The following is a 22,763-nucleotide window of genomic DNA, read 5'->3' as shown; positions in this document are numbered from 1 at the left end:
TCAGAATAGGAGAAATATTTGCAAATGAATCAACAGACAAAGGATTAATCTCCAATATAAACAAACAGCTCATGCAGCTCAATATTAAAAAAAACAAACAACCCAATACAAAAATGGGCAGAAGACCTAAATACACACTTCTTCCAAGAAGACATAGAGATGGCCAAGAAGCACATGAAAAGGTGCTCAACGTCACTAATTAGAGAAATGCAAATCAAAACTACGAGGTATCACCTCACACCTGTTAGAATGGGCATCATCAGAAAATCTACAAACAACAAATGCTGAAGAGGGCTGGAGAAAAGGAACCCTCTTCCACTACTGGTGGGAATGTAAATTGATTCAGTCACTATGGAGACTAGTATGGAGGTTCCTTAAAAATCTAAAAATAGAATTACCATATGATCCAGCAATGCCACTACTGGGTATATACCCAGAGAAAACCATAAGTCAAACAGAAACATTCACCACAATGTTCATTGCAGCACTCTTTACAATAGCCAGGTAATGGAAGCCACCTAAATGCCCACAGGCAGGCGAATGGATAAAGATGTGGTACGTATATAAAATGGAATATTTCTCAGCCATAAAAAGGAATGAAATTGGGTCATTTGTAGAGACATGGATGGATCTAGAGACTGTCATACAGAGTGAAGTAAGTCAGAAAGAGAAAAACAAATATTGTATATTAAGGCATATATGTGGAACCTAGAAAAATGGTACAGATGAACCAGTTTGCAGGGCAGAAGTAGAGACACAGAGGTAGAGAACAAACCTATGGACACCAAGGGGGGAACGCCATGTGAGGGTGGTGGTGGGATGAATTGGGAGATTGGGATTCACATGTGCACACTTATATGTATAAAATAGATAACCAATAAGAACCTGCTGTATAAAAAAACAAATAAAATTTAAAAATTAAAATAATAAAATTTAAAAAGTAAAACAGAAAAAGAAGTTCTTCCCTTCCCAAAGCTGTATTTATATGAATGAATGATTTCCATGCTTATATCTATAAATACAAAAAATAGGAATAAACCCTAGCTTGAACCAAAAAAGAAAAAGACAAAAAATCAGAACCCACCAGTTACACAGAGGAAAACCCTACCAGGGCACTTGCTCCAGTGTTAAACAAGTCTGAAGTTGGTCACAGGTGGGGAATCATCTCCCATGCAGCCAGCAGGCCCCCCGCAAGGAGCGTCCTCACTGCAAAGCTGGGGGACCGTGCCGAGGCGTCTGTGAGTAAACAGGAGCTGAGCCCCAGGCCAGCTGCTGCTGAACTGTTCCCACCCTTCCCAGGTAAAACACCTGACTGTGTGCAAGGACTTGAAAGCCCACAGGAAGGGCCGTGGAGCCACACCAGCGACAGCACGCAGGCCGACTTGGTGCCGGCAGGCCAGCCAGGATGGTCCTGGCCCAGACGCTCTTCTGGAAGCTTTCCACTTCCCTGCCTGAGATACCCCTCCTGTCCCGGCCCCCACTGCTTTTTTCCTTCCTCACCTCTGCCCGGCGAGCAATTCCAGCAGCAGGTATGGGTGACACATCCTCTTCTTTAGCGGGTGGCAGCCTGGCAACTCCTGCAGAAAGTCCAGCAGAGCCCCACTCACACCGGGCCACCCAAAAAGCCACACACGGCCCCTCGCTCCCTCCCACCAGCCCAGCCCCGACACTGCTGACGGGGCAGAAAATATGGCGTCAGGCACAGCTGCAGGGGCTCTTGCTGCCTGGAGTGGTGTTTATATTGACCTCAACCCAGGCACACCTGGGGAGGGCTGGCCCGCCGGGTCAGCCAATCCTCACCCCTCAGCGGCTCACATTTGCAGAAAATGGCCCTTGCGGCACCGGCCACGTACAAGGAAGAGGTGTGGGCTCCTGAGAGTCAGGAGAGACAAGGGGCTGCAGCCCTGGCTTGTTTGCTATTCAATTTAGCTGCCCCATGAGTGGGAGACAACTTCAAGAAGACCCTCTATTAATGAGAGGAACCCAGAAGTCAGGGAGAGGAGGGGTGGCGGGTGGAGACAGAGGTCTGGTGCCCCGGCTGCAGTGGAAGCCTCTGGAAGACCAGGCAGAGGGAGGCTGCACAGAGTGATGCCCAGGGTCACAGACCCGTCAGAGCTGCTGTTTGTTAGTTCAAGTCCTGCTCTGAGGTGCTCTGTGTCAGCTCAACCGACAGGTGGGCTGGGGGCGCTCTGCAATGAGGGCTATGTGCACGGTTCCTGTGTGCCCAGGCTTGCTGGGTGCCTGCCCAGGTGAGCTCCATACCCGTGTAGGGGCCTGACCACGAGAGCCCCGTGGGCTGCTGGGTACCTGTCCAGGTGAGCTCCATATCCTGGGAGGGGCCTGACCACGAGAGCCCCGTGAGCTGCTGGGTAACTGCCCAGGTGAACTCCATATCCTGGAAGGGGCCTGACCACGAGAGCCCCGAGGGCTACTGGGTACCTGGTAACGAACGTCAGGACAGTCAGTGAAGCCACCAAGAATATACATCCAGTAGATCCTAATTCCCACACCCTGCTGGTCATTCTACCATCCACCAGGACATGGTATTCTGTATTAGACTTCGATGATGCCTTCTTCTGTATTCCATTAGTCCCAGAGTCACAAGAAATTTGGGCTTGTGGTGGGCAGGACTCAACATACAACGAAGACAATACCGCTGGGGCCGTCCTGCCCCAGGGGTTCAAAAATTCCCACACCGTCTATGGGGAAACTTAACTAAAACCTAAAAGATCTACCTCTGGAGAAGGGAACCTTCCTTCAATATGCAGACCACATTCTGCTCGCCAGCCCTACTAAGGAGGCCTCTGAGCTACCTAGCCAAGAAAGGATAGAAGGTGTCCAAGAAAAAGGCTCAAATATCACAGACTAAGGTAACCTGCCTGGACTGCCTTCTCACAGAAGGTCGGAAAAGCCCATCCCAGCAAAGGGAAGAAGCCATTTGCAGCCTTACCCCTTCTAAAACTAGAAGACAGCTTAGGGGTTCCTGGGGAGGCCGCGGTTTGCTGCATCTGGATCCCTAACTACAGTCTAATAGCTGGGCCTCTATAAGAAACACTGACACGAAAAGATGATGATCCTTTTGAATAGAATCCAGAAGCAGCCTTTCAAGAATGGAAGGAGCAGTCACTTCAGACCCTTGCCCTGGAACTCCCTAGTTTAGCTAAACCCGTTGACCTTTACATTCTCGGTCGAAAGTGAACCGCCCTTGGAGCATTAGTGCAAACACTGGGACCACTTGAACTGTAACAACTCAAGTATGCCATCCAGGTAGGAGAAGCTACGGTCACCAAGGGCTTGGCCCGCCGCCCCATCCGGCCAGGATACTGGGGGTATCTAAAAACCTGGAAATCAGCAGCCCACAAGGCCAGCTCCCTCCTAAGGGAAAAGGACCCCACGTGGTGATCCTAACCACCCACCATGCCCTGAAGTTGCAGAGCAGGGATCGCTCCGTGGACACACTGACCTCGAGTGAGGAGGCCCTCCAACCCCAACCTCCAGAGAGACAACCAGGGTCAACGGGCCCCCATGACGACTCGTGGGACCATCACTTGACCTGGAGTTTCTCTCAGAAAACAACAACAGTGTCATATTTGTATATGTATAGCTGATTCACTTTGTTATACAGCAGAAGCTAACACACCATTGTAAAGCAATTACATACCAATAAAGGTGTAAAAGAGAAAAAAAGAAAGCCCAGAGATAAACCTACACACCTATGGTCAACTAATCTATGACAAAGGAGGCAAGACTATACAATGGATAAAAGACAGTCTCTTCGATCAGTGGTGCTGGGAAAACTAGACAGCTACGTGTAAAAGAATGAAATTTGAACACTCCCTAACACCATACACAAAAATAAATTCAAAATGGATTAGAGACCTTAATGTAAGACCGGACAGTATAAAACTTAGAGGAAAACATAGGAAGAATTCTCGGACATAAACCACAACATGATCTTTTCTGATGCACCTCCTAGAGTAACGGAATAAAAAACAAAATAAACAAATGGGTCCTAATGAAACGTAAAAGCTTCTGCAAAGCAAAGGAAACTACACACAAGATGAAAAGACAACTCTCAGAATAGGAGAAATATTTGCAAATGAATCAACAGACAAAGGATTAATCTCCAATATAAACAAACAGCTCATGCAGCTCAATATTAAAAAAAAACAAACAACCCAATACAAAAATGGGCAGAAGACCTAAATACACACTTCTTCCAAGAAGACATAGAGATGGCCAAGAAGCACATGAAAAGGTGCTCAACGTCACTAATTAGAGAAATGCAAATCAAAACTACGAGGTATCACCTCACACCTGTTAGAATGGGCATCATCAGAAAATCTACAAACAACAAATGCTGAAGAGGGCTGGAGAAAAGGAACCCTCTTCCACTACTGGTGGGAATGTAAATTGATTCAGTCACTATGGAGACTAGTATGGAGGTTCCTTAAAAATCTAAAAATAGAATTACCATATGATCCAGCAATGCCACTACTGGGTATATACCCAGAGAAAACCATAAGTCAAACAGAAACATTCACCACAATGTTCATTGCAGCACTCTTTACAATAGCCAGGTAATGGAAGCCACCTAAATGCCCACAGGCAGGCGAATGGATAAAGATGTGGTACGTATATAAAATGGAATATTTCTCAGCCATAAAAAGGAATGAAATTGGGTCATTTGTAGAGACATGGATGGATCTAGAGACTGTCATACAGAGTGAAGTAAGTCAGAAAGAGAAAAACAAATATTGTATATTAAGGCATATATGTGGAACCTAGAAAAATGGTACAGATGAACCAGTTTGCAGGGCAGAAGTAGAGACACAGAGGTAGAGAACAAACCTATGGACACCAAGGGGGGAACGCCATGTGAGGGTGGTGGTGGGATGAATTGGGATTCACATGTGCACACTTATATGTATAAAATAGATAACCAATAAGAACCTGCTGTATAAAAAAACAAATAAAATAAAATTTAAAAATTAAAATAATAAATAAAATTTAAAAAGTAAAACAGAGAAAGAAGTTCTTCCCTTCCCAAAGCTGTATTTATATGAATGAATGATTTCCATGCTTATATCTATAAATACAAAAAATAGGAATAAACCCTAGCTTGAACCAAAAAAGAAAAAGACAAAAAATCAGAACCCACCAGTTACACAGAGGAAAACCCTACCAGGGCACTTGCTCCAGTGTTAAACAAGTCTGAAGTTGGTCACAGGTGGGGAATCATCTCCCATGCAGCCAGCAGGCCCCCCGCAAGGAGCGTCCTCACTGCAAAGCTGGGGGACCGTGCCGAGGCGTCTGTGAGTAAACAGGAGCTGAGCCCCAGGCCAGCTGCTGCTGAACTGTTCCCACCCTTCCCAGGTAAAACACCTGACTGTGTGCAAGGACTTGAAAGCCCACAGGAAGGGCCGTGGAGCCACACCAGCGACAGCACGCAGGCCGACTTGGTGCCGGCAGGCCAGCCAGGATGGTCCTGGCCCAGACGCTCTTCTGGAAGCTTTCCACTTCCCTGCCTGAGATACCCCTCCTGTCCCGGCCCCCACTGCTTTTTTCCTTCCTCACCTCTGCCCGGCGAGCAATTCCAGCAGCAGGTATGGGTGACACATCCTCTTCTTTAGCGGGTGGCAGCCTGGCAACTCCTGCAGAAAGTCCAGCAGAGCCCCACTCACACCGGGCCACCCAAAAAGCCACGCACGGCCCCTCACTCCCTCCCACCAGCCCCGCCCCGACACTGCTGACGGGGCAGAAAATATGGCGTCAGGCACAGCTGCAGGGGCTCTTGCTGCCTGGAGTGGTGTTTATATTGACCTCAACCCAGGCACACCTGGGGAGGGCTGCCCCGCCGGGTCAGCCAATCCTCACCCCTCAGCGGCTCACATTTGCAGAAAATGGCCCTTGCGGCACCGGCCACGTACAAGGAAGAGGTGTGGGCTCCTGAGAGTCAGGAGAGACAAGGGGCTGCAGCCCTGGCTTGTTTGCTATTCAATTTAGCTGCCCCATGAGTGGGAGACAACTTCAAGAAGACCCTCTATTAATGAGAGGAACCCAGAAGTCAGGGAGAGGAGGGGTGGCGGGTGGAGACAGAGGTCTGGTGCCCCGGCTGCAGTGGAAGCCTCTGGAAGACCAGGCAGAGGGAGGCTGCACAGAGTGATGCCCAGGGTCACAGACCCGTCAGAGCTGCTGTTTGTTAGTTCAAGTCCTGCTCTGAGGTGCTCTGTGTCAGCTCAACCGACAGGTGGGCTGGGGGCGCTCTGCAATGAGGGCTATGTGCACGGTTCCTGTGTGCCCAGGCTTGCTGGGTGCCTGCCCAGGTGAGCTCCATACCCGTGTAGGGGCCTGACCACGAGAGCCCCGTGGGCTGCTGGGTACCTGTCCAGGTGAGCTCCATATCCTGGGAGGGGCCTGACCACGAGAGCCCCGTGAGCTGCTGGGTAACTGCCCAGGTGAACTCCATATCCTGGAAGGGGCCTGACCACGAGAGCCCCGAGGGCTACTGGGTACCTGGTAACGAACGTCAGGACAGTCAGTGAAGCCACCAAGAATATACATCCAGTAGATCCTAATTCCCACACCCTGCTGGTCATTCTACCATCCACCAGGACATGGTATTCTGTATTAGACTTCGATGATGCCTTCTTCTGTATTCCATTAGTCCCAGAGTCACAAGAAATTTGGGCTTGTGGTGGGCAGGACTCAACATACAACGAAGACAATACCGCTGGGGCCGTCCTGCCCCAGGGGTTCAAAAATTCCCACACCGTCTATGGGGAAACTTAACTAAAACCTAAAAGATCTACCTCTGGAGAAGGGAACCTTCCTTCAATATGCAGACCACATTCTGCTCGCCAGCCCTACTAAGGAGGCCTCTGAGCTACCTAGCCAAGAAAGGATAGAAGGTGTCCAAGAAAAAGGCTCAAATATCACAGACTAAGGTAACCTGCCTGGACTGCCTTCTCACAGAAGGTCGGAAAAGCCCATCCCAGCAAAGGGAAGAAGCCATTTGCAGCCTTACCCCTTCTAAAACTAGAAGACAGCTTAGGGGTTCCTGGGGAGGCCGCGGTTTGCTGCATCTGGATCCCTAACTACAGTCTAATAGCTGGGCCTCTATAAGAAACACTGACACGAAAAGATGATGATCCTTTTGAATAGAATCCAGAAGCAGCCTTTCAAGAATGGAAGGAGCAGTCACTTCAGACCCTTGCCCTGGAACTCCCTAGTTTAGCTAAACCCATTGACCTTTACATTCTCGGTCGAAAGTGAACCGCCCTTGGAGCATTAGTGCAAACACTGGGACCACTTGAACTGTAACAACTCAAGTATGCCATCCAGGTAGGAGAAGCTACGGTCACCAAGGGCTTGGCCCGCCACCCCATCCGGCCAGGATACCGGGGATATCTAAAAACCTGGAAATCAGCAGCCCACAAGGCCAGCTCCCTCCTAAGGGAAAAGGACCCCACGTGGTGATCCTAACCACCCACCATGCCCTGAAGTTGCAGAGCAGGGATCGCTCCGTGGACACACTGACCTCGAGTGAGGAGGCCCTCCAACCCCAACCTCCAGAGAGACAACCAGGGTCAACGGGCCCCCATGACGACTCGTGTGACCATCACTTGACCTGGAGTTTCTTTCAGAAAACAACAACAGTGTCATATTTGTATATGTATAGCTGATTCACTTTGTTATACAGCAGAAGCTAACACACCATTGTAAAGCAATTACATACCAATAAAGGTGTAAAAGAGAAAAAAAGAAAGCCCAGAGATAAACCTACACACCTATGGTCAACTAATCTATGACAAAGGAGGCAAGACTATACAATGGATAAAAGACAGTCTCTTCGATCAGTGGTGCTGGGAAAACTAGACAGCTACGTGTAAAAGAATGAAATTTGAACACTCCCTAACACCATACACAAAAATAAATTCAAAATGGATTAGAGACCTTAATGTAAGACCGGACAGTATAAAACTTAGAGGAAAACATAGGAAGAATTCTCGGACATAAACCACAACATGATCTTTTCTGATGCACCTCCTAGAGTAACGGAATAAAAAACAAAATAAACAAATGGGTCCTAATGAAACGTAAAAGCTTCTGCAAAGCAAAGGAAACTACACACAAGATGAAAAGACAACTCTCAGAATAGGAGAAATATTTGCAAATGAATCAACAGACAAAGGATTAATCTCCAATATAAACAAACAGCTCATGCAGCTCAATATTAAAAAAAACAAACAACCCAATACAAAAATGGGCAGAAGACCTAAATACACACTTCTTCCAAGAAGACATAGAGATGGCCAAGAAGCACATGAAAAGGTGCTCAACGTCACTAATTAGAGAAATGCAAATCAAAACTACGAGGTATCACCTCACACCTGTTAGAATGGGCATCATCAGAAAATCTACAAACAACAAATGCTGAAGAGGGCTGGAGAAAAGGAACCCTCTTCCACTACTGGTGGGAATGTAAATTGATTCAGTCACTATGGAGACTAGTATGGAGGTTCCTTAAAAATCTAAAAATAGAATTACCATATGATCCAGCAATGCCACTACTGGGTATATACCCAGAGAAAACCATAAGTCAAACAGAAACATTCACCACAATGTTCATTGCAGCACTCTTTACAATAGCCAGGTAATGGAAGCCACCTAAATGCCCACAGGCAGGCGAATGGATAAAGATGTGGTACGTATATAAAATGGAATATTTCTCAGCCATAAAAAGGAATGAAATTGGGTCATTTGTAGAGACATGGATGGATCCAGAGACTGTCACACAGAGTGAAGTAAGTCAGAAAGAGAAAAACAAATATTGTATATTAAGGCATATATGTGGAACCTAGAAAAATGGTACAGATGAACCAGTTTGCAGGGCAGAAGTAGAGACACAGAGGTAGAGAACAAACCTATGGACACCAAGGGGGGAACGCCATGTGAGGGTGGTGGTGGGATGAATTGGGAGATTGGGATTCACATGTGCACACTTATATGTATAAAATAGATAACCAATAAGAACCTGCTGTATAAAAAAACAAATAAAATAAAATTTAAAAATTAAAATAATAAATAAAATTTAAAAAGTAAAACAGAAAAAGAAGTTCTTCCCTTCCCAAAGCTGTATTTATATGAATGAATGATTTCCATGCTTATATCTATAAATACAAAAAATAGGAATAAACCCTAGCTTGAACCAAAAAAGAAAAAGACAAAAAATCAGAACCCACCAGTTACACAGAGGAAAACCCTACCAGGGCACTTGCTCCAGTGTTAAACAAGTCTGAAGTTGGTCACAGGTGGGGAATCATCTCCCATGCAGCCAGCAGGCCCCCCGCAAGGAGCGTCCTCACTGCAAAGCTGGGGGACCGTGCCGAGGCGTCTGTGAGTAAACAGGAGCTGAGCCCCAGGCCAGCTGCTGCTGAACTGTTCCCACCCTTCCCAGGTAAAACACCTGACTGTGTGCAAGGACTTGAAAGCCCACAGGAAGGGCCGTGGAGCCACACCAGCGACAGCACGCAGGCCGACTTGGTGCCGGCAGGCCAGCCAGGATGGTCCTGGCCCAGACGCTCTTCTGGAAGCTTTCCACTTCCCTGCCTGAGATACCCCTCCTGTCCCGGCCCCCACTGCTTTTTTCCTTCCTCACCTCTGCCCGGCGAGCAATTCCAGCAGCAGGTATGGGTGACACATCCTCTTCTTTAGCGGGTGGCAGCCTGGCAACTCCTGCAGAAAGTCCAGCAGAGCCCCACTCACACCGGGCCACCCAAAAAGCCACACACGGCCCCTCGCTCCCTCCCACCAGCCCAGCCCCGACACTGCTGACGGGGCAGAAAATATGGCGTCAGGCACAGCTGCAGGGGCTCTTGCTGCCTGGAGTGGTGTTTATATTGACCTCAACCCAGGCACACCTGGGGAGGGCTGGCCCGCCGGGTCAGCCAATCCTCACCCCTCAGCGGCTCACATTTGCAGAAAATGGCCCTTGCGGCACCGGCCACGTACAAGGAAGAGGTGTGGGCTCCTGAGAGTCAGGAGAGACAAGGGGCTGCAGCCCTGGCTTGTTTGCTATTCAATTTAGCTGCCCCATGAGTGGGAGACAACTTCAAGAAGACCCTCTATTAATGAGAGGAACCCAGAAGTCAGGGAGAGGAGGGGTGGCGGGTGGAGACAGAGGTCTGGTGCCCCGGCTGCAGTGGAAGCCTCTGGAAGACCAGGCAGAGGGAGGCTGCACAGAGTGATGCCCAGGGTCACAGACCCGTCAGAGCTGCTGTTTGTTAGTTCAAGTCCTGCTCTGAGGTGCTCTGTGTCAGCTCAACCGACAGGTGGGCTGGGGGCGCTCTGCAATGAGGGCTATGTGCACGGTTCCTGTGTGCCCAGGCTTGCTGGGTGCCTGCCCAGGTGAGCTCCATACCCGTGTAGGGGCCTGACCACGAGAGCCCCGTGGGCTGCTGGGTACCTGTCCAGGTGAGCTCCATATCCTGGGAGGGGCCTGACCACGAGAGCCCCGTGAGCTGCTGGGTAACTGCCCAGGTGAACTCCATATCCTGGAAGGGGCCTGACCACGAGAGCCCCGAGGGCTACTGGGTACCTGGTAACGAACGTCAGGACAGTCAGTGAAGCCACCAAGAATATACATCCAGTAGATCCTAATTCCCACACCCTGCTGGTCATTCTACCATCCACCAGGACATGGTATTCTGTATTAGACTTCGATGATGCCTTCTTCTGTATTCCATTAGTCCCAGAGTCACAAGAAATTTGGGCTTGTGGTGGGCAGGACTCAACATACAACGAAGACAATACCGCTGGGGCCGTCCTGCCCCAGGGGTTCAAAAATTCCCACACCGTCTATGGGGAAACTTAACTAAAACCTAAAAGATCTACCTCTGGAGAAGGGAACCTTCCTTCAATATGCAGACCACATTCTGCTCGCCAGCCCTACTAAGGAGGCCTCTGAGCTACCTAGCCAAGAAAGGATAGAAGGTGTCCAAGAAAAAGGCTCAAATATCACAGACTAAGGTAACCTGCCTGGACTGCCTTCTCACAGAAGGTCGGAAAAGCCCATCCCAGCAAAGGGAAGAAGCCATTTGCAGCCTTACCCCTTCTAAAACTAGAAGACAGCTTAGGGGTTCCTGGGGAGGCCGCGGTTTGCTGCATCTGGATCCCTAACTACAGTCTAATAGCTGGGCCTCTATAAGAAACACTGACACGAAAAGATGATGATCCTTTTGAATAGAATCCAGAAGCAGCCTTTCAAGAATGGAAGGAGCAGTCACTTCAGACCCTTGCCCTGGAACTCCCTAGTTTAGCTAAACCCGTTGACCTTTACATTCTCGGTCGAAAGTGAACCGCCCTTGGAGCATTAGTGCAAACACTGGGACCACTTGAACTGTAACAACTCAAGTATGCCATCCAGGTAGGAGAAGCTACGGTCACCAAGGGCTTGGCCCGCCGCCCCATCCGGCCAGGATACTGGGGGTATCTAAAAACCTGGAAATCAGCAGCCCACAAGGCCAGCTCCCTCCTAAGGGAAAAGGACCCCACGTGGTGATCCTAACCACCCACCATGCCCTGAAGTTGCAGAGCAGGGATCGCTCCGTGGACACACTGACCTCGAGTGAGGAGGCCCTCCAACCCCAACCTCCAGAGAGACAACCAGGGTCAACGGGCCCCCATGACGACTCGTGGGACCATCACTTGACCTGGAGTTTCTCTCAGAAAACAACAACAGTGTCATATTTGTATATGTATAGCTGATTCACTTTGTTATACAGCAGAAGCTAACACACCATTGTAAAGCAATTACATACCAATAAAGGTGTAAAAGAGAAAAAAAGAAAGCCCAGAGATAAACCTACACACCTATGGTCAACTAATCTATGACAAAGGAGGCAAGACTATACAATGGATAAAAGACAGTCTCTTCGATCAGTGGTGCTGGGAAAACTAGACAGCTACGTGTAAAAGAATGAAATTTGAACACTCCCTAACACCATACACAAAAATAAATTCAAAATGGATTAGAGACCTTAATGTAAGACCGGACAGTATAAAACTTAGAGGAAAACATAGGAAGAATTCTCGGACATAAACCACAACATGATCTTTTCTGATGCACCTCCTAGAGTAACGGAATAAAAAACAAAATAAACAAATGGGTCCTAATGAAACGTAAAAGCTTCTGCAAAGCAAAGGAAACTACACACAAGATGAAAAGACAACTCTCAGAATAGGAGAAATATTTGCAAATGAATCAACAGACAAAGGATTAATCTCCAATATAAACAAACAGCTCATGCAGCTCAATATTAAAAAAAAACAAACAACCCAATACAAAAATGGGCAGAAGACCTAAATACACACTTCTTCCAAGAAGACATAGAGATGGCCAAGAAGCACATGAAAAGGTGCTCAACGTCACTAATTAGAGAAATGCAAATCAAAACTACGAGGTATCACCTCACACCTGTTAGAATGGGCATCATCAGAAAATCTACAAACAACAAATGCTGAAGAGGGCTGGAGAAAAGGAACCCTCTTCCACTACTGGTGGGAATGTAAATTGATTCAGTCACTATGGAGACTAGTATGGAGGTTCCTTAAAAATCTAAAAATAGAATTACCATATGATCCAGCAATGCCACTACTGGGTATATACCCAGAGAAAACCATAAGTCAAACAGAAACATTCACCACAATGTTCATTGCAGCACTCTTTACAATAGCCAGGTAATGGAAGCCACCTAAATGCCCACAGGCAGGCGAATGGATAAAGATGTGGTACGTATATAAAATGGAATATTTCTCAGCCATAAAAAGGAATGAAATTGGGTCATTTGTAGAGACATGGATGGATCTAGAGACTGTCATACAGAGTGAAGTAAGTCAGAAAGAGAAAAACAAATATTGTATATTAAGGCATATATGTGGAACCTAGAAAAATGGTACAGATGAACCAGTTTGCAGGGCAGAAGTAGAGACACAGAGGTAGAGAACAAACCTATGGACACCAAGGGGGGAACGCCATGTGAGGGTGGTGGTGGGATGAATTGGGATTCACATGTGCACACTTATATGTATAAAATAGATAACCAATAAGAACCTGCTGTATAAAAAAACAAATAAAATAAAATTTAAAAATTAAAATAATAAATAAAATTTAAAAAGTAAAACAGAAAAAGAAGTTCTTCCCTTCCCAAAGCTGTATTTATATGAATGAATGATTTCCATGCTTATATCTATAAATACAAAAAATAGGAATAAACCCTAGCTTGAACCAAAAAAGAAAAAGACAAAAAATCAGAACCCACCAGTTACACAGAGGAAAACCCTACCAGGGCACTTGCTCCAGTGTTAAACAAGTCTGAAGTGGGTCACAGGTGGGGAATCATCTCCCATGCAGCCAGCAGGCCCCCCGCAAGGAGCGTCCTCACTGCAAAGCTGGGGGACCGTGCCGAGGCGTCTGTGAGTAAACAGGAGCTGAGCCCCAGGCCAGCTGCTGCTGAACTGTTCCCACCCTTCCCAGGTAAAACACCTGACTGTGTGCAAGGACTTGAAAGCCCACAGGAAGGGCCGTGGAGCCACACCAGCGACAGCACGCAGGCCGACTTGGTGCCGGCAGGCCAGCCAGGATGGTCCTGGCCCAGACGCTCTTCTGGAAGCTTTCCACTTCCCTGCCTGAGATACCCCTCCTGTCCCGGCCCCCACTGCTTTTTTCCTTCCTCACCTCTGCCCGGCGAGCAATTCCAGCAGCAGGTATGGGTGACACATCCTCTTCTTTAGCGGGTGGCAGCCTGGCAACTCCTGCAGAAAGTCCAGCAGAGCCCCACTCACACCGGGCCACCCAAAAAGCCACGCACGGCCCCTCACTCCCTCCCACCAGCCCAGCCCCGACACTGCTGACGGGGCAGAAAATATGGCGTCAGGCACAGCTGCAGGGGCTCTTGCTGCCTGGAGTGGTGTTTATATTGACCTCAACCCAGGCACACCTGGGGAGGGCTGCCCCGCCGGGTCAGCCAATCCTCACCCCTCAGCGGCTCACATTTGCAGAAAATGGCCCTTGCGGCACCGGCCACGTACAAGGAAGAGGTGTGGGCTCCTGAGAGTCAGGAGAGACAAGGGGCTGCAGCCCTGGCTTGTTTGCTATTCAATTTAGCTGCCCCATGAGTGGGAGACAACTTCAAGAAGACCCTCTATTAATGAGAGGAACCCAGAAGTCAGGGAGAGGAGGGGTGGCGGGTGGAGACAGAGGTCTGGTGCCCCGGCTGCAGTGGAAGCCTCTGGAAGACCAGGCAGAGGGAGGCTGCACAGAGTGATGCCCAGGGTCACAGACCCGTCAGAGCTGCTGTTTGTTAGTTCAAGTCCTGCTCTGAGGTGCTCTGTGTCAGCTCAACCGACAGGTGGGCTGGGGGCGCTCTGCAATGAGGGCTATGTGCACGGTTCCTGTGTGCCCAGGCTTGCTGGGTGCCTGCCCAGGTGAGCTCCATACCCGTGTAGGGGCCTGACCACGAGAGCCCCGTGGGCTGCTGGGTACCTGTCCAGGTGAGCTCCATATCCTGGGAGGGGCCTGACCACGAGAGCCCCGTGAGCTGCTGGGTAACTGCCCAGGTGAACTCCATATCCTGGAAGGGGCCTGACCACGAGAGCCCCGAGGGCTACTGGGTACCTGGTAACGAACGTCAGGACAGTCAGTGAAGCCACCAAGAATATACATCCAGTAGATCCTAATTCCCACACCCTGCTGGTCATTCTACCATCCACCAGGACATGGTATTCTGTATTAGACTTCGATGATGCCTTCTTCTGTATTCCATTAGTCCCAGAGTCACAAGAAATTTGGGCTTGTGGTGGGCAGGACTCAACATACAACGAAGACAATACCGCTGGGGCCGTCCTGCCCCAGGGGTTCAAAAATTCCCACACCGTCTATGGGGAAACTTAACTAAAACCTAAAAGATCTACCTCTGGAGAAGGGAACCTTCCTTCAATATGCAGACCACATTCTGCTCGCCAGCCCTACTAAGGAGGCCTCTGAGCTACCTAGCCAAGAAAGGATAGAAGGTGTCCAAGAAAAAGGCTCAAATATCACAGACTAAGGTAACCTGCCTGGACTGCCTTCTCACAGAAGGTCGGAAAAGCCCATCCCAGCAAAGGGAAGAAGCCATTTGCAGCCTTACCCCTTCTAAAACTAGAAGACAGCTTAGGGGTTCCTGGGGAGGCCGCGGTTTGCTGCATCTGGATCCCTAACTACAGTCTAATAGCTGGGCCTCTATAAGAAACACTGACACGAAAAGATGATGATCCTTTTGAATAGAATCCAGAAGCAGCCTTTCAAGAATGGAAGGAGCAGTCACTTCAGACCCTTGCCCTGGAACTCCCTAGTTTAGCTAAACCCATTGACCTTTACATTCTCGGTCGAAAGTGAACCGCCCTTGGAGCATTAGTGCAAACACTGGGACCACTTGAACTGTAACAACTCAAGTATGCCATCCAGGTAGGAGAAGCTACGGTCACCAAGGGCTTGGCCCGCCACCCCATCCGGCCAGGATACCGGGGGTATCTAAAAACCTGGAAATCAGCAGCCCACAAGGCCAGCTCCCTCCTAAGGGAAAAGGACCCCACGTGGTGATCCTAACCACCCACCATGCCCTGAAGTTGCAGAGCAGGGATCGCTCCGTGGACACACTGACCTCGAGTGAGGAGGCCCTCCAACCCCAACCTCCAGAGAGACAACCAGGGTCAACGGGCCCCCATGACGACTCGTGTGACCATCACTTGACCTGGAGTTTCTTTCAGAAAACAACAACAGTGTCATATTTGTATATGTATAGCTGATTCACTTTGTTATACAGCAGAAGCTAACACACCATTGTAAAGCAATTACATACCAATAAAGGTGTAAAAGAGAAAAAAAGAAAGCCCAGAGATAAACCTACACACCTATGGTCAACTAATCTATGACAAAGGAGGCAAGACTATACAATGGATAAAAGACAGTCTCTTCGATCAGTGGTGCTGGGAAAACTAGACAGCTACGTGTAAAAGAATGAAATTTGAACACTCCCTAACACCATACACAAAAATAAATTCAAAATGGATTAGAGACCTTAATGTAAGACCGGACAGTATAAAACTTAGAGGAAAACATAGGAAGAATTCTCGGACATAAACCACAACATGATCTTTTCTGATGCACCTCCTAGAGTAACGGAATAAAAAACAAAATAAACAAATGGGTCCTAATGAAACGTAAAAGCTTCTGCAAAGCAAAGGAAACTACACACAAGATGAAAAGACAACTCTCAGAATAGGAGAAATATTTGCAAATGAATCAACAGACAAAGGATTAATCTCCAATATAAACAAACAGCTCATGCAGCTCAATATTAAAAAAAACAAACAACCCAATACAAAAATGGGCAGAAGACCTAAATACACACTTCTTCCAAGAAGACATAGAGATGGCCAAGAAGCACATGAAAAGGTGCTCAACGTCACTAATTAGAGAAATGCAAATCAAAACTACGAGGTATCACCTCACACCTGTTAGAATGGGCATCATCAGAAAATCTACAAACAACAAATGCTGAAGAGGGCTGGAGAAAAGGAACCCTCTTCCACTACTGGTGGGAATGTAAATTGATTCAGTCACTATGGAGACTAGTATGGAGGTTCCTTAAAAATCTAAAAATAGAATTACCATATGATCCAGCAATGCCACTACTGGGTATATACCCAGAGAAAACCATAAGTCAAACAGAAACATTCACCACAATGTTCATTGCAGCACTCTTTACAATAGCCAGGTAATGGAAGCCACCTAAATGCCCACAGGCAGGCGAATGGATAAAGATGTGGTACGTATATAAAATGGAATATTTCTCAGCCATAAAAAGGAATGAAATTGGGTCATTTGTAGAGACATGGATGGATCCAGAGACTGTCACACAGAGTGAAGTAAGTCAGAAAGAGAAAAACAAATATTGTATATTAAGGCATATATGTGGAACCTAGAAAAATGGTACAGATGAACCAGTTTGCAGGGCAGAAGTAGAGACACAGAGGTAGAGAACAAACCTATGGACACCAAGGGGGGAACGCCATGTGAGGGTGGTGGTGGGATGAATTGGGAGATTGGGATTCACATGTGCACACTTATATGTATAAAATAGATAACCAATAAGAACCTGCTGTATAAAAAAACAAATAAAATAAAATTTAAAAATTAAAATAATAAATAAAATTTAAAAAGTAAAACAGAAAAAGAAGTTCTTCCCTTCCCAAAGCTGTATTTATATGAATGAATGATTTCCATGCTTATATCTATAAATACAAAAAATAGGAATAAACCCTAGCTTGAACCAAAAAAGAAAAAGACAAAAAATCAGAACCCACCAGTTACACAGAGGAAAACCCTACCAGGGCACTTGCTCCAGTGTTAAACAAGTCTGAAGTTGGTCACAGGTGGGGAATCATCTCCCATGCAGCCAGCAGGCCCCCCGCAAGGAGCGTCCTCACTGCAAAGCTGGGGGACCGTGCCGAGGCGTCTGTGAGTAAACAGGAGCTGAGCCCCAGGCCAGCTGCTGCTGAACTGTTCCCACCCTTCCCAGGTAAAACACCTGACTGTGTGCAAGGACTTGAAAGCCCACAGGAAGGGCCGTGGAGCCACACCAGCGACAGCACGCAGGCCGACTTGGTGCTGGCAGGCCAGCCAGGATGGTCCTGGCCCAGACGCTCTTCTGGAAGCTTTCCACTTCCCTGCCTGAGATACCCCTCCTGTCCCGGCCCCCACTGCTTTTTTCCTTCCTCACCTCTGCCCGGCGAGCAATTCCAGCAGCAGGTATGGGTGACACATCCTCTTCTTTAGCGGGTGGCAGCCTGGCAACTCCTGCAGAAAGTCCAGCAGAGCCCCACTCACACCGGGCCACCCAAAAAGCCACACACGGCCCCTCGCTCCCTCCCACCAGCCCAGCCCCGACACTGCTGACGGGGCAGAAAATATGGCGTCAGGCACAGCTGCAGGGGCTCTTGCTGCCTGGAGTGGTGTTTATATTGACCTCAACCCAGGCACACCTGGGGAGGGCTGGCCCGCCGGGTCAGCCAATCCTCACCCCTCAGCGGCTCACATTTGCAGAAAATGGCCCTTGCGGCACCGGCCACGTACAAGGAAGAGGTGTGGGCTCCTGAGAGTCAGGAGAGACAAGGGGCTGCAGCCCTGGCTTGTTTGCTATTCAATTTAGCTGCCCCATGAGTGGGAGACAACTTCAAGAAGACCCTCTATTAATGAGAGGAACCCAGAAGTCAGGGAGAGGAGGGGTGGCGGGTGGAGACAGAGGTCTGGTGCCCCGGCTGCAGTGGAAGCCTCTGGAAGACCAGGCAGAGGGAGGCTGCACAGAGTGATGCCCAGGGTCACAGACCCGTCAGAGCTGCTGTTTGTTAGTTCAAGTCCTGCTCTGAGGTGCTCTGTGTCAGCTCAACCGACAGGTGGGCTGGGGGCGCTCTGCAATGAGGGCTATGTGCACGGTTCCTGTGTGCCCAGGCTTGCTGGGTGCCTGCCCAGGTGAGCTCCATACCCGTGTAGGGGCCTGACCACGAGAGCCCCGTGGGCTGCTGGGTACCTGTCCAGGTGAGCTCCATATCCTGGGAGGGGCCTGACCACGAGAGCCCCGTGAGCTGCTGGGTAACTGCCCAGGTGAACTCCATATCCTGGAAGGGGCCTGACCACGAGAGCCCCGAGGGCTACTGGGTACCTGGTAACGAACGTCAGGACAGTCAGTGAAGCCACCAAGAATATACATCCAGTAGATCCTAATTCCCACACCCTGCTGGTCATTCTACCATCCACCAGGACATGGTATTCTGTATTAGACTTCGATGATGCCTTCTTCTGTATTCCATTAGTCCCAGAGTCACAAGAAATTTGGGCTTGTGGTGGGCAGGACTCAACATACAACGAAGACAATACCGCTGGGGCCGTCCTGCCCCAGGGGTTCAAAAATTCCCACACCGTCTATGGGGAAACTTAACTAAAACCTAAAAGATCTACCTCTGGAGAAGGGAACCTTCCTTCAATATGCAGACCACATTCTGCTCGCCAGCCCTACTAAGGAGGCCTCTGAGCTACCTAGCCAAGAAAGGATAGAAGGTGTCCAAGAAAAAGGCTCAAATATCACAGACTAAGGTAACCTGCCTGGACTGCCTTCTCACAGAAGGTCGGAAAAGCCCATCCCAGCAAAGGGAAGAAGCCATTTGCAGCCTTACCCCTTCTAAAACTAGAAGACAGCTTAGGGGTTCCTGGGGAGGCCGCGGTTTGCTGCATCTGGATCCCTAACTACAGTCTAATAGCTGGGCCTCTATAAGAAACACTGACACGAAAAGATGATGATCCTTTTGAATAGAATCCAGAAGCAGCCTTTCAAGAATGGAAGGAGCAGTCACTTCAGACCCTTGCCCTGGAACTCCCTAGTTTAGCTAAACCCGTTGACCTTTACATTCTCGGTCGAAAGTGAACCGCCCTTGGAGCATTAGTGCAAACACTGGGACCACTTGAACTGTAACAACTCAAGTATGCCATCCAGGTAGGAGAAGCTACGGTCACCAAGGGCTTGGCCCGCCGCCCCATCCGGCCAGGATACTGGGGGTATCTAAAAACCTGGAAATCAGCAGCCCACAAGGCCAGCTCCCTCCTAAGGGAAAAGGACCCCACGTGGTGATCCTAACCACCCACCATGCCCTGAAGTTGCAGAGCAGGGATCGCTCCGTGGACACACTGACCTCGAGTGAGGAGGCCCTCCAACCCCAACCTCCAGAGAGACAACCAGGGTCAACGGGCCCCCATGACGACTCGTGGGACCATCACTTGACCTGGAGTTTCTCTCAGAAAACAACAACAGTGTCATATTTGTATATGTATAGCTGATTCACTTTGTTATACAGCAGAAGCTAACACACCATTGTAAAGCAATTACATACCAATAAAGGTGTAAAAGAGAAAAAAAGAAAGCCCAGAGATAAACCTACACACCTATGGTCAACTAATCTATGACAAAGGAGGCAAGACTATACAATGGATAAAAGACAGTCTCTTCGATCAGTGGTGCTGGGAAAACTAGACAGCTACGTGTAAAAGAATGAAATTTGAACACTCCCTAACACCATACACAAAAATAAATTCAAAATGGATTAGAGACCTTAATGTAAGACCGGACAGTATAAAACTTAGAGGAAAACATAGGAAGAATTCTCGGACATAAACCACAACATGATCTTTTCTGATGCACCTCCTAGAGTAACGGAATAAAAAACAAAATAAACAAATGGGTCCTAATGAAACGTAAAAGCTTCTGCAAAGCAAAGGAAACTACACACAAGATGAAAAGACAACTCTCAGAATAGGAGAAATATTTGCAAATGAATCAACAGACAAAGGATTAATCTCCAATATAAACAAACAGCTCATGCAGCTCAATATTAAAAAAAAACAAACAACCCAATACAAAAATGGGCAGAAGACCTAAATACACACTTCTTCCAAGAAGACATAGAGATGGCCAAGAAGCACATGAAAAGGTGCTCAACGTCACTAATTAGAGAAATGCAAATCAAAACTACGAGGTATCACCTCACACCTGTTAGAATGGGCATCATCAGAAAATCTACAAACAACAAATGCTGAAGAGGGCTGGAGAAAAGGAACCCTCTTCCACTACTGGTGGGAATGTAAATTGATTCAGTCACTATGGAGACTAGTATGGAGGTTCCTTAAAAATCTAAAAATAGAATTACCATATGATCCAGCAATGCCACTACTGGGTATATACCCAGAGAAAACCATAAGTCAAACAGAAACATTCACCACAATGTTCATTGCAGCACTCTTTACAATAGCCAGGTAATGGAAGCCACCTAAATGCCCACAGGCAGGCGAATGGATAAAGATGTGGTACGTATATAAAATGGAATATTTCTCAGCCATAAAAAGGAATGAAATTGGGTCATTTGTAGAGACATGGATGGATCTAGAGACTGTCATACAGAGTGAAGTAAGTCAGAAAGAGAAAAACAAATATTGTATATTAAGGCATATATGTGGAACCTAGAAAAATGGTACAGATGAACCAGTTTGCAGGGCAGAAGTAGAGACACAGAGGTAGAGAACAAACCTATGGACACCAAGGGGGGAACGCCATGTGAGGGTGGTGGTGGGATGAATTGGGATTCACATGTGCACACTTATATGTATAAAATAGATAACCAATAAGAACCTGCTGTATAAAAAAACAAATAAAATAAAATTTAAAAATTAAAATAATAAATAAAATTTAAAAAGTAAAACAGAAAAAGAAGTTCTTCCCTTCCCAAAGCTGTATTTATATGAATGAATGATTTCCATGCTTATATCTATAAATACAAAAAATAGGAATAAACCCTAGCTTGAACCAAAAAAGAAAAAGACAAAAAATCAGAACCCACCAGTTACACAGAGGAAAACCCTACCAGGGCACTTGCTCCAGTGTTAAACAAGTCTGAAGTGGGTCACAGGTGGGGAATCATCTCCCATGCAGCCAGCAGGCCCCCCGCAAGGAGCGTCCTCACTGCAAAGCTGGGGGACCGTGCCGAGGCGTCTGTGAGTAAACAGGAGCTGAGCCCCAGGCCAGCTGCTGCTGAACTGTTCCCACCCTTCCCAGGTAAAACACCTGACTGTGTGCAAGGACTTGAAAGCCCACAGGAAGGGCCGTGGAGCCACACCAGCGACAGCACGCAGGCCGACTTGGTGCCGGCAGGCCAGCCAGGATGGTCCTGGCCCAGACGCTCTTCTGGAAGCTTTCCACTTCCCTGCCTGAGATACCCCTCCTGTCCCGGCCCCCACTGCTTTTTTCCTTCCTCACCTCTGCCCGGCGAGCAATTCCAGCAGCAGGTATGGGTGACACATCCTCTTCTTTAGCGGGTGGCAGCCTGGCAACTCCTGCAGAAAGTCCAGCAGAGCCCCACTCACACCGGGCCACCCAAAAAGCCACGCACGGCCCCTCACTCCCTCCCACCAGCCCCGCCCCGACACTGCTGACGGGGCAGAAAATATGGCGTCAGGCACAGCTGCAGGGGCTCTTGCTGCCTGGAGTGGTGTTTATATTGACCTCAACCCAGGCACACCTGGGGAGGGCTGCCCCGCCGGGTCAGCCAATCCTCACCCCTCAGCGGCTCACATTTGCAGAAAATGGCCCTTGCGGCACCGGCCACGTACAAGGAAGAGGTGTGGGCTCCTGAGAGTCAGGAGAGACAAGGGGCTGCAGCCCTGGCTTGTTTGCTATTCAATTTAGCTGCCCCATGAGTGGGAGACAACTTCAAGAAGACCCTCTATTAATGAGAGGAACCCAGAAGTCAGGGAGAGGAGGGGTGGCGGGTGGAGACAGAGGTCTGGTGCCCCGGCTGCAGTGGAAGCCTCTGGAAGACCAGGCAGAGGGAGGCTGCACAGAGTGATGCCCAGGGTCACAGACCCGTCAGAGCTGCTGTTTGTTAGTTCAAGTCCTGCTCTGAGGTGCTCTGTGTCAGCTCAACCGACAGGTGGGCTGGGGGCGCTCTGCAATGAGGGCTATGTGCACGGTTCCTGTGTGCCCAGGCTTGCTGGGTGCCTGCCCAGGTGAGCTCCATACCCGTGTAGGGGCCTGACCACGAGAGCCCCGTGGGCTGCTGGGTACCTGTCCAGGTGAGCTCCATATCCTGGGAGGGGCCTGACCACGAGAGCCCCGTGAGCT

General features: G+C 48.5%; 5 long non-coding RNA genes across 5 annotated transcripts; all 5 read right to left on the bottom strand.

Moving 5' to 3' along the window:
• Nucleotides 1-2,397: 2,397 nt before the first annotated feature.
• On the bottom strand, nt 2,398-6,441 carry LOC308610715. The gene is made up of 3 exons (XR_014014618.1): nt 6,385-6,441; nt 5,578-5,654; nt 2,398-2,439 (listed from the first exon to the last, which is right to left on the bottom strand). It is a non-coding gene; the product is annotated as an uncharacterized lncRNA (long non-coding RNA).
• A 33-nt stretch (nt 6,442-6,474) lies between these two features.
• Nucleotides 6,475-10,525, bottom strand: LOC308610716. Its single transcript, XR_014014619.1, has 3 exons — nt 10,469-10,525; nt 9,662-9,738; nt 6,475-6,516 (listed from the first exon to the last, which is right to left on the bottom strand). It is a non-coding gene; the product is annotated as an uncharacterized lncRNA (long non-coding RNA).
• Nucleotides 10,526-10,558: 33 nt separating this feature from the next.
• On the bottom strand, nt 10,559-14,602 carry LOC308610722. Its single transcript, XR_014014625.1, has 3 exons — nt 14,546-14,602; nt 13,739-13,815; nt 10,559-10,600 (listed from the first exon to the last, which is right to left on the bottom strand). It is a non-coding gene; the product is annotated as an uncharacterized lncRNA (long non-coding RNA).
• Nucleotides 14,603-14,635: 33 nt separating this feature from the next.
• Nucleotides 14,636-18,686, bottom strand: LOC308610720. The gene is made up of 3 exons (XR_014014623.1): nt 18,630-18,686; nt 17,823-17,899; nt 14,636-14,677 (listed from the first exon to the last, which is right to left on the bottom strand). It is a non-coding gene; the product is annotated as an uncharacterized lncRNA (long non-coding RNA).
• Nucleotides 18,687-18,719: 33 nt separating this feature from the next.
• LOC308610718 lies at nt 18,720-22,763 on the bottom strand. Its single transcript, XR_014014621.1, has 3 exons — nt 22,707-22,763; nt 21,900-21,976; nt 18,720-18,761 (listed from the first exon to the last, which is right to left on the bottom strand). It is a non-coding gene; the product is annotated as an uncharacterized lncRNA (long non-coding RNA).

The sequence above is a fragment of the Mesoplodon bidens genome (assembly GCF_964165515.1).
Source record: "Mesoplodon bidens genome assembly, contig: HAP1_SCAFFOLD_565, whole genome shotgun sequence".
Classification (NCBI taxonomy): Eukaryota; Metazoa; Chordata; class Mammalia; order Artiodactyla; family Ziphiidae; genus Mesoplodon; species Mesoplodon bidens.
The sequence above is the reverse complement of the archived record's forward strand: the minus strand, read 5'-3'. Positions and strand labels throughout refer to the sequence as shown.